Raw genomic sequence first — 10979 nt, forward strand, 5'->3', positions numbered from 1 at the left:
CAGGTTCCTGGTCAGCTTTTGTTTTGAGAAAACACACAGTATGCTCCAGAATATTTAATCGCTTGCCATCCACCTTTTGAGCCTTGGAGAAGCTTTGTCTGTGAGTTAATACTACATATTTCATCTTTAAGAATATAAGTAATGATGCATAGTTTTCTGTTTTATTTTAGATTAATGTTCAATTGCCTACCTAGCCCTAGAATGGCTCTGTTGTTACATACAGTATATACAGTATTTCACATACAGAGCCATAGAAATATGGTCCTCTAGTTTTATATCCATGTGAAAGTTCTGTTACAAAACGTGTATTTAGTCAATTATCTCCACTTTTTCAAGAGATGCACACGGACGTCTTTCTCTCCGGGCGAGGGGGCACCGGAATGATCGATGAACTGATTTTACGAATACGTCCTGTTTACCGCAGACGTCATCACCAATTGACAAGGGAAACACAAAAGTTTGGGTCACACAATTGGCAGGTGCCTTGCGATAGGTGCTGGGTAATTAATCACACCACCTGCCAATTGTGTGACCCAAACTTTTGTGTTTCCCTTGTCAATATTGGTGATGACGTCTGCGGTAAACAGGACGTATTCGTAAAATCAGTTCATCGAGGCTCCGTCTTTTTGGCAAATCTAGAACTTCGTGTTTGAGAGCTAGCAAATTTAAGACATCCGGTTGCTTTCAGAATAAAAGCGTGGTTAATTAAATAATTATTACATTACATTATTAGTATTATTATTACATTACAGTTATTGTGAAGACACACATTATGTTTCTGTGTAAAAAATAAGTAATGAAATAACGTAAAAAAGTTATCTAAATGGATAAATGCCCAAGTCCATGCACTGGAGTGCCCAAGTCCATTCACTGGAGTGCATGGACTTTATAAAGTGGATGCTGGACAAAAATCCCTTCTATGTATCGACTAGTGTGACATATGCACATGTCCGGGGAGACCTCCTCTACAACACCACACCGTCCGCTAAGCAGCAGAGGTGTAAAACAGAAATTGGCACGCCATAGAGCGTCGCAGTCCCGCCTCCTACCCTGGACCAGGAAATGAAACCCAATGCATTATTCTCATAGACATTTCTTAAAGTATTTATTTAAAGACGGTTACGCCGCGGACAAAGCCAACTCGAGTCGTGACAACTCATGACAACACAAACAATATTTTGGACCAAACAAATAATTACAAAGAAGAAAAACAACAAAAAAAGTGTTGTAACCTGCCGTTTTTTTCTTATTTGTAATTATTTGTTTGGTCCAAAATATTGTTTGTGTTGTCATGAGTTGTCACGACTCGAGTTGGCTTTGTCCGCGGCGTAACCGTCTTTAAATAAATACTTTAAGAAATGTCTATGAGAATAATGCATTGGGTTTCATTTCCTGGTCCAGGGTAGGAGGCAGGACTGCGACGCTCTATACAGTGAGGTGAAAGATAAAAAAAACATCCCATTTCCAGACTAAAGTTAACTAAAGTGGACACTGGAACAAAAATCCCTGCTATGTATCGACTAGTGTGACATATGCACATGTCCGGGGAGACCTCCTCTACAACACCACACTGTCCGCTAAGCAGCAGAGGTGTAAAACAAAAATTGGCACACCATACAGCGAGGTGAAAGGTCAAACACCATCCCATTTCCAGACTAAAGTGAACTAAAGTGGACACTGGACAAAAATCCCTGCTATGTATCGACTAGTGTGACATATGCACATGTCCGGGGAGACCTCCTCTACAACACCACACTGTCCGCTAAGCAGCAGAGGTGTAAAACAAAAATTGGCACGCCATACAGCGATGTGAAAGATAAAAAACATTTTTGTCCAGTGTCCACTTTAGTCTGGAAATGGGATGTTTTTTTATCTTTCATTGTTTACACCTCTGCTGCTTAGCGGACAGTGTGGTGTTGTAGAGGAGGTCTCCCCGGACGCGTGCGTATGTCACACTAGTCGAAACAAAGCAGGGATTTTTGTCCAGCGTCCACTTTATAAAGTCCATGCTCTCCAGTGAATAGCATTTATCCATTTACATAACTTTTTAATTACTTATTTTTACACAGAAACATAATGTGTGTCCTATAGCATCGTTTAAATGCTTAATTAATCGTTTTAATGTGCAAAATAATCTTTTTTTCAATACTCTAGAGGGTACTCTTATTTTGAAGAGATCGTCCCCCGGAAGTCTTATATTTGCTAGCTTAGATTTGCCAGAAAAACAGTGCCGTAGCAAGCGATCTATGCCTATGATACATGAGAATTTACGAAGTTAATTAAATGATCACAGGTATTCTAGGTCTATTGCCTACCATGCCATTTACTATGACACAGGATCTAACAATGAGTAACAACACGTTAATGCTATTATAGGCTATGTTCCAAAGTGTATACCCATACAAACATTTATTTATTGGGTACAGAGAACAAAACAATGTATGTGAAAGATTGATTCTTTTGTCACCACTTTATTTCTAGAAGGTAGCATAGAGCATGTCTGGGGAAGAGGGAGGGGTGGAGCAAAGTATGTTAGATTGTTATTGGTTGAAGAGAGTAAAGACTTCAAAGCAATCATTGTCTTCACCCCAGACTGTTTAGTATAAGAAGACTTGGTTTTGTTCCACTGTCAATCAAAGCACTCAATAACAGATAACTAACTACTGGGAGAGTGCAATACTGCAATACTTGAACCTTGATATTTATATATATATATATATATATATATATATATATTTGGGTAGGATAACTATGTTTTGTACTATGAACTGTATTTTTGTACTATGAACTGTGTGTGTATGTATGTATGTATGTATGTATGTATGTATGTATGTATGTATGTATGTATGTATGTATGTATGTATGTATGTATTTAATGTATAACGCTGTCTCTTGGTGCCCAAGACACATTTCTCCTCGGAGACAATAAAGGCTATTGAATTGAATTGAATTGTGTCATTTCTCCACAACTCCTCCAGGATATCAATCATTTCTGATCAGATCGGACTGTGGACTCCAGACTTCAGGTGAAGATTAACTCGGTCTGCCCCACCAGGGATAATGTCTGCTGAACAGGAGGATCCCAAAGACCTTAGTATGTTACTTAACCTCCCTTTTCACTACCCCTGTTTTGTTTTTGAGGGGCCCCTCCTATATACAGGTTTAATGTTTGTTTTTAGTTCAATATTTGTTTTAAAAAACGCCATTGACAATGAAGGGAAAATTTACGTCATCTTGTCCCTAACACAAACATTTAAATGCCATTAACAATAAAGAAATGTAATGTTTGTTTTGTCACCGTTTGTTTTACATCACCATTACATCACCTAATCAACGGGTGTGATTTTTTTCCCCCCTCAATATTCTCAGTTGTCATTTTATTCTACATTTTATTCTGAATCTTACATTGTGTTTCATTGCAATTTGACCTGTAGCTTTGCTGTAGGTCATTTTTGTTTTGCATCAGAGCAACAACTAATATCAACTATGGAATGCAAATTTGATTCTAGTAAATGGAATCCACTTACTGTGATTTCACTGAAAAATCTCTGAAAAATCACACCCGTGTGAATTGAGTGGTGCAACTCCCCCCCCCCCCCCCCCCCCCTCTCTCTCTCTCTCTCTCTGTCTCTCATTAGCAGGCAACAGTGCAGCACTATCTATCCACTTTTGGTACTCATTGGTACTACTGGTGCACATAGTCACATAGGCGGACACAGACATTGCTGTTTGTTGGAGTGGTTGTACCACTCAAAAATACTCCAAATTCCGTCTTTTTGTCAAATCCGTCCGGCGTTCAGATGTGAATAGTGATTTTTGATCGCATCGCAGCCCGCATATTACCATTTCTGGTGAAAGATAAACAACATCGCCAGCTGCTAAGACTACAATGTTGTAACAATCAGCCTTTACTTTGAAAGGTAAATAATTAGCTAAAGGAAAATCAACAGGATCGACAGGTGCTTAGTTTAGTGAAACTTTATTTTGAAGCCCCACAAAGGTAATAATTGTTATGGCAAATGGAAAACAAAATACACTTGATGCACAAACGGGCTGTCCCTATCTTTCCCTATATAAACAAAACAAATCAAACTCTTATCTCAATAATCCCCTCTCACCCAACCAAGTCCCAATGTCTGTAGCATAGTTCCTTTGGTCCAAACGGCAACGGTCCAAAGAACATTCGGGGTACCCCTTATGTAATCCACAAGAACAGGTCACTTGGATGTGTCTCACCGGCAGCAGCGACTCCAATGGATTCCACACACTTTAACCGGCAACTCATGAAAACATCCAGCGCTTGAAACCCTGCAGCAGTAGAGGACACCGTCCTCCTTCCCAGGGGTCAAATAGTTCTTGTTTCTGGCTGCAGCTTACTATTTAGTATTGACTTCGTCACTAAAAGCAATGCTGGCACCAGGGAGATCTCCTCTTCCTTCACCTGTTCCCACTAGTACACAGGATGTTTGTTTCTGCCCCTCCCCCGTGCACCACACCCTCTATTTGTAGAGTAGAGTGTGGCATCAATCACCCAATTAACCTGCACAATCAGACCCAGTACCTCCCACATGAAATAGAAATGTTCATATCGACTTCAAAGTCACCTCACAGGGATTCACATGTACTTATATCACTCGTATAGAAAAACATGCATAGGCAAGCAGATACATATTATGACATAATGTGCATTTGTCACAATGTGCTTTCGATTTCGTCTGTGTGAGGCGTGTGACACACGGAAGCGGGGCTCATATACAGTTGATGTGAATCATGGCGCTGAAGTACATAGACATGAACACTAAATGACAGCTCTCAAAGTGTTAATATCTAGGCTAGATTTGTAGTCATGCAATGTATTATGTTTTTTAAGGTTATTGTTACAGTAGTTCGCTACATGACAGGGATTTGTCAGGGATTTTTGTCATTTTATCAAGTGCTGTCACTACCTATAAACAATCTTTCCTTTGTATGTTTCCAATCCAGTGTCACGTCATCAGTCTGACTTCCCTGTACTACCAGAGATGAATAAACAAAGAAGCTTGGCAAATAAAAAACACCACTGCTGTGATCAGTGTGGAAAACACTTCCCTACCATATCCAAACTTAAAACACACCAGAGAATTCACACTGGAGAGAAACCATATGGGTGTGATCAGTGTGGACAACACTTCTCTCACATGTCCAGCCTTAATTCACACCAGAGAATTCACACTGGAGAGAAACCCTATAGATGTGATCAGTGTGGACAACACTTCTCTCAAATGTCCACCCTTAAAAGTCACCAGAGAATTCACACTGGAGAGAAACCATTTGGTTGTGATCAGTGTGGACAACACTTCTCTCAAATGTCCAACCTTAAAACACACCAGAGAAGTCACACTGGAGAGAAACCCTATGGATGTGATCAGTGTGGACAACACTTCTCTGAAATGTCCAGCCTTAAAAAACACCAGAGAATTCACACTGGAGGGAAACCCTATGGATGTGATCAGTGTGGACAACACTTCATTCGCATGTCCAGCCTTAAAACACACCTGAGAATTCACACTGGAGAGAAACCCTATGGATGTGATCAGTGTGGACAACACTTCATTCGCATGTCCAGCCTTAAAACACACCAGAGAATTCACACTGGAGATAAACCGTTTGGGTGTGATCAGTGTGGACAACACTTCTCTATAATGTCCAGCCTTAAAAAACACCAGAGAATTCACACTGGAGAGAAACCCTATGGATGTGATCAGTGTGGACAACACTTCTCTATAATGTCCAGCCTTAAAAAACACCAGAGAATTCACACTGGAGAGAAACCCTATGGATGTGATCAGTGTGGAGAACACTTCTCTGAAATGTCCAGCCTTAAAACACACCAGCGAATTCACACTGGAGAGAAACCATTTGGTTGTGATCAGTGTGGCCAACACTTCTCTCGATTGGCCAGCCTTAAAACACACCAGAGAATTCACACTGGAGAGAAACCCTATGGATGTGATCAGTGTGGACAACACTTCATTCGCATGTCCAGCCTTAAAACACACCAGAGAATTCACACAGGAGAGAAACCATATGGATGTGATCAGTGTGGAGAACATTTCTCGGTAATGTACACCCTTAAAAGACACCAGCAAATTCACACTGGAGAGAAACCCTATGGATGTGATCAGTGTGGACAACACTTCCCTCATTTGGCCAATCTTAATTTACACCAGAGAATTCACACCGGAGAGAAACCCTATGGATGTGATCAGTGTGGACAACACTTCTCTCAAATGTCAACCCTTAAAACACACCAGAGAATTCACACAGGAGAGAAACCCTATGGATGTGATCAGTGTGGACAACACTTCTCTCAATTGGCCCATCTTCATTCACACCAGAAAATTCACACTGGTGAGAAACCCTATGGGTGTGATCAGTGTGGACAACATTTCTCTCACATGAACAACCTTAAAAGACACCAGATAATTCACACTGGAGAGAAACCCTATGGGTGTGTTCAGTGTGGAGAACACTTCTCGGTAATGTCCACCCTTAAAATACACCAGAGAATTCACACTGGTGAGAAACCATTTGGGTGTGATCAGTGTGGACAACACTTCTCTATAATGTCCAGCCTTAAAAAACACCAGAGAATTCACACTGGAGAGAAACCCTATGGATGTGATCAGTGTGGACAACACTTCTCTAGAATGTCCAGCCTTAAAAAACACCAGAGAATTCACACTGGAGAGAAGCCCTATGGATGTGATCAGTGTGGACAACACTTCTCTCAAATGTCCAACCTTAAAACACACCAGCGAATTCACACAGGAGAGAAACCATTTGGGTGTGATCAGTGTGGACAACACTTCTCTGAAATGTCCAAACTTAAAACACACCAGAGAATTCACACTGGAGAGAAACCCTATGGGTGTGATCAGTGTGGACAACACTTCGCTCAATTGGCCAATCTTAATTCACACCAGAGAATTCACACTGGAGAGAAACCCTATGGATGTGATCAGTGTGGACAACACTTTGCTCAATTGGCCCACCTTAAAAAACACCAGAGAGTTCACACTGGAGAGAAACCCTATGGATGTGATCAGTGTGGCCAACATTTCTCTCAAATGTCCAGCCTTAAAAAACACCAGAGAATTCACACTGGGGAGAAACCATTTGGATGTGATCAGTGTGGACAACACTTCTCTGAAAGGTCCAGCCTTAAAACACACCAGCGAATTCACACTGGAGAGAAACCATTTGGTTGTGATCAGTGTGGACAACACTTCTCTCGATTGGCCAGCCTTAAAACACACCAGCGAATTCACACAGGAGAGAAACCATTTGGGTGTGATCAGTGTGGACAACACTTCTCTCGATTGCCCCACCTTAAAAATCACCAGAGAATTCACACAGGAGAGAAACCATATGGATGTGATCAGTGTGGACAACACTTCACTCACATGTCCAGCCTTAAAAAACACAAGAGAATTCACACTGTGTGATGTGTGTAGAAAAGCTTTCTGTCGATCAAATCATTTAGAAGTTCACAAGGTTGTACACACTGGTTTAAACTGTTCCCTTGTGGTCAGTGTGGAAAGAGTTTTACTACTTCAACAAACCCAATATGTCATGAGGGTACACACAATGCATCTGTTTAGTGTGAACAGGATGACAAGAGCTTCATTCAGTTATGGTGATCCATTATGGTATTTTTCTATTATTTTCATCATTTCAAGTTAACATACTGTTTAAATGACCTATTATTTTTAGTTGTAATTCTTATTCACTGAGTCAAGAGTTATTAGAACAGAACATTAGGCTGGTGACTTGTATTGGAGTGTGTTAGAGCATTATTATTATTATAGTAGATTTACTTGCATTTCCCTCCCATTGCATCTACTGTATCTACATTATTTATTTCTGCTTCATTACATCTGACCCTACTTTTTTTTTAAATGACACTGTTGTTGTATTGTCTTTGTGGAACATGTCCACCTACATTCAATATGCAATTTAATTCTCAACCTTATTATTTGTTTCACTGTAATTTGACCTGTAGATTAGCTGTATATTAGATGAGCTTTGTCTCTGAGGTTGTTCATGTGTTGTACATTTTAGTTGTAGACAGTCTTCTGAAAGAATATATGTTAAATTTTCAAAGATTTCAAAAATAGCAGACCTACAAGCTCATAGCGCGCCACTCGGCGGCGCGCTATGAGCTTGTAAATCTGCTATTTTTCAATAGCTAAAGTATAACGTAATGCTTAAAACACAAAAGGGGTTCCCGCCCAAAATGGGTTAATAAACATAGGACCACTAGAGAACATAACATTTATAACAAAAAGTATAAAAAATAATAAGATCCTGCTATTGTTCTGAAGAAATTTGGAGCAATCCTATAGGCCTACAAATTACATTTCTAGTGGCTTGAATGGCCCTGGAAGTGTTTCAATGGCTCGTCATTGTGATGTATGTGTGTCTGTTTTTTGTTTTCTTTTTTGAGTTTGTCTTGTTTAAAAAAAGAAAATGATGATTCTGTGTAATTCTGTGTTTTGAATGATGATGTTTGCATTATCATTGAATTAAAAAAAATAAGTAGGCATATTATGTGTCTCTGAGGTCTTGGTACAGTGGACAGGTGGTTAGGAAGTGTAGTTTCCACTTCATTTTGTGTGCAGTGGGTGCATAGTCCTAACCTGACTCCGCCAGATGGGGCAGCAGAGAGTACACTGCGTTCCCCCCCTCCTGCTCCCATTTGGGAACTCTCAGGCAGACACGATGCTCCGGCCACCAAACGGCCTGACCAATCAGTGGCAGCTAGAGGCGGGACTGTGTATGCCTTGATCCCGCCTCTAGCTGCCTTCTTCTTCTGAGACAGACAGACCTGTCTTCTCTCGGGAGACAGGTCTGCCTATGACGGCCTCTCTCGATCGCAATACTGTTCTCACCGAGTCACTGAGTCTGTACCGTACCTAGTTAAGATATGTCTTTGTTTTGGGTCGGTCACGGTGCTCAGGTATTCTGCCACAGTGTATTCTCTGTTTAGGGCCAGATAGCGTTCTAGTTTACTCTGCTTTTGTGTTGCTTCTTTCCAACGTTTCAGATAGTTTTCCTTTTGCTGTTTTTATAATTCGGCTTAGTCCACACACACACGGGGCGACTGTGGCTCAAGAGGTAGAACAGGTCGTCCAATGATCCATGGGTCGGCGGTTCGAATCCCGGCTCCTCCTGTCTACATGTCGAAGTGTCCTTCGGCAAGACACTGAACCCCAAATTGCTCCCGATGTGCTGGTTGGTACCTTGCATGGCTTCCGCCGCAATCGGTGTATGAATGTGTGTGTGAATGGGTGAATGTAATGCACAATCTATGTAAAGCGCCTTGGATAAAGGCGCTATATAAATGCACCATTTACCATTTTACACACACACACACACACACAATGCTTTTTTTTACATGCCACATATACTACTCCAAGTGACAAAACCCTCTTGTACATGTATAAGTAGTGACGGCTTGGTCACTGTATTATGACCCTTTAACAATTGTGTGTTGGTGAGAAGACAATTAAGGGCATTTGGTGTAATTGCCGCAACTCACCCTTTGTCAGCCTTCTGATTGGTCCCTGACTGACCAACCAGCGGGCTCTTTCTGCCTTGTTCCGCCCCCTGGTTCTGCCTAGTTTATGTGGAATTTGCTAAAACATCATTTTTGGAAAAAGCTAAAAACAAACATGATATGCCCTGCAGTCACCATGCTGCACCTGGGATGTTCCTTTTTACTGACACAAAGTTTAAAATAAGAACTGAATGCACAGAATATCAATACGAAGCAACTGAAAAACCTGTTATTTCAATGGTAGTGGAGGGAGAGAGAGGATTTTTGTCCAACCACCAAACGGCAACCAATGGGTGCGAAGAGGGGCAGAACCACGGGCGGGACTTGACAAAGGGTCAATTGCATTTCTCAGTCCATGCGCCATGATCTGACTTGAGACGTTTGTGAGAAATAGTAAAGTAGCTTAATTCACAACTAAAACGTTGAATAACAATATGCAGGAGACAGACTCTCATTTGCACATGAGCAGGGTATGGATATGGAAATGGCCTTTACAAGAATTCAACACATGTTCACCAGGGGAACTGAAATCTTTAGTTTAAGTCATCTTATTGATATGTGATATGTTCTCTAATTACAGTAGCTGGAATGGTATTGGGATGTGTTGTTGAGCTATACTGTATAGTCATTACTTACGGTAATGTAAGTTTTGTATAAGACCATATGTCGTGACACACACACACACACACACACACACAGGTCCATGCAGGTGGATTACCTCAGTGCGTGACAGTAGGATCAGCTGGTCAGGCTGAGCAGAGCAGAGGGCACGCTGAGATGACCTGAACGCAGAGCAGAGCATAGCATAGAGCACAACACCACCGTCAGCACCAGAGCAGAGGTCACACTGAGATGACCTGAACGCAGAGCAGAGCAGAGCCCACCACCGTCAGCACCAGAGCAGAGGTCACACTGAGATGACCTGAACGCAGAGCAGAGCAGAGCCCACCACCGTCAGCACCATGCAGGTACGATCATCACACCTCATTCACAGTGGTGGAAAAAGTACTCAATTGTTTTACTTAAAGGACCACTTCACCACTTTTCAACTTCTCTTCCTATAATTGGTCCTAATGTTCATGATAAAATACCACCATTTTTTTCTACTCAGTCTGTGTCTCATAGGAAGGCTGTGGGCAGTTCAGAAACCCGTCCACCAGTGACATCATCGATGGTGAATCCAAGCTAATAGAAACGGCAGGCTTTCTTTTCCTGAAAAGTTGCAATGCAAAAGTTGAAGCCATCGTTCTCACGATATTAAAAATCTAAATATATTTTAAAACAAATCTGCCTAATGATGATGTCACTGGTGGACGGGTGTCCGAACTGCCCAAAGCCCTCCTATGAGACACAGACTGAGTAGGAAAAAATGGTGGTG

Source organism: Electrona antarctica, assembly GCF_951216825.1.
Source record: "Electrona antarctica genome assembly, chromosome: 1".
NCBI classification, from domain to species: domain Eukaryota; kingdom Metazoa; phylum Chordata; class Actinopteri; order Myctophiformes; family Myctophidae; genus Electrona; species Electrona antarctica.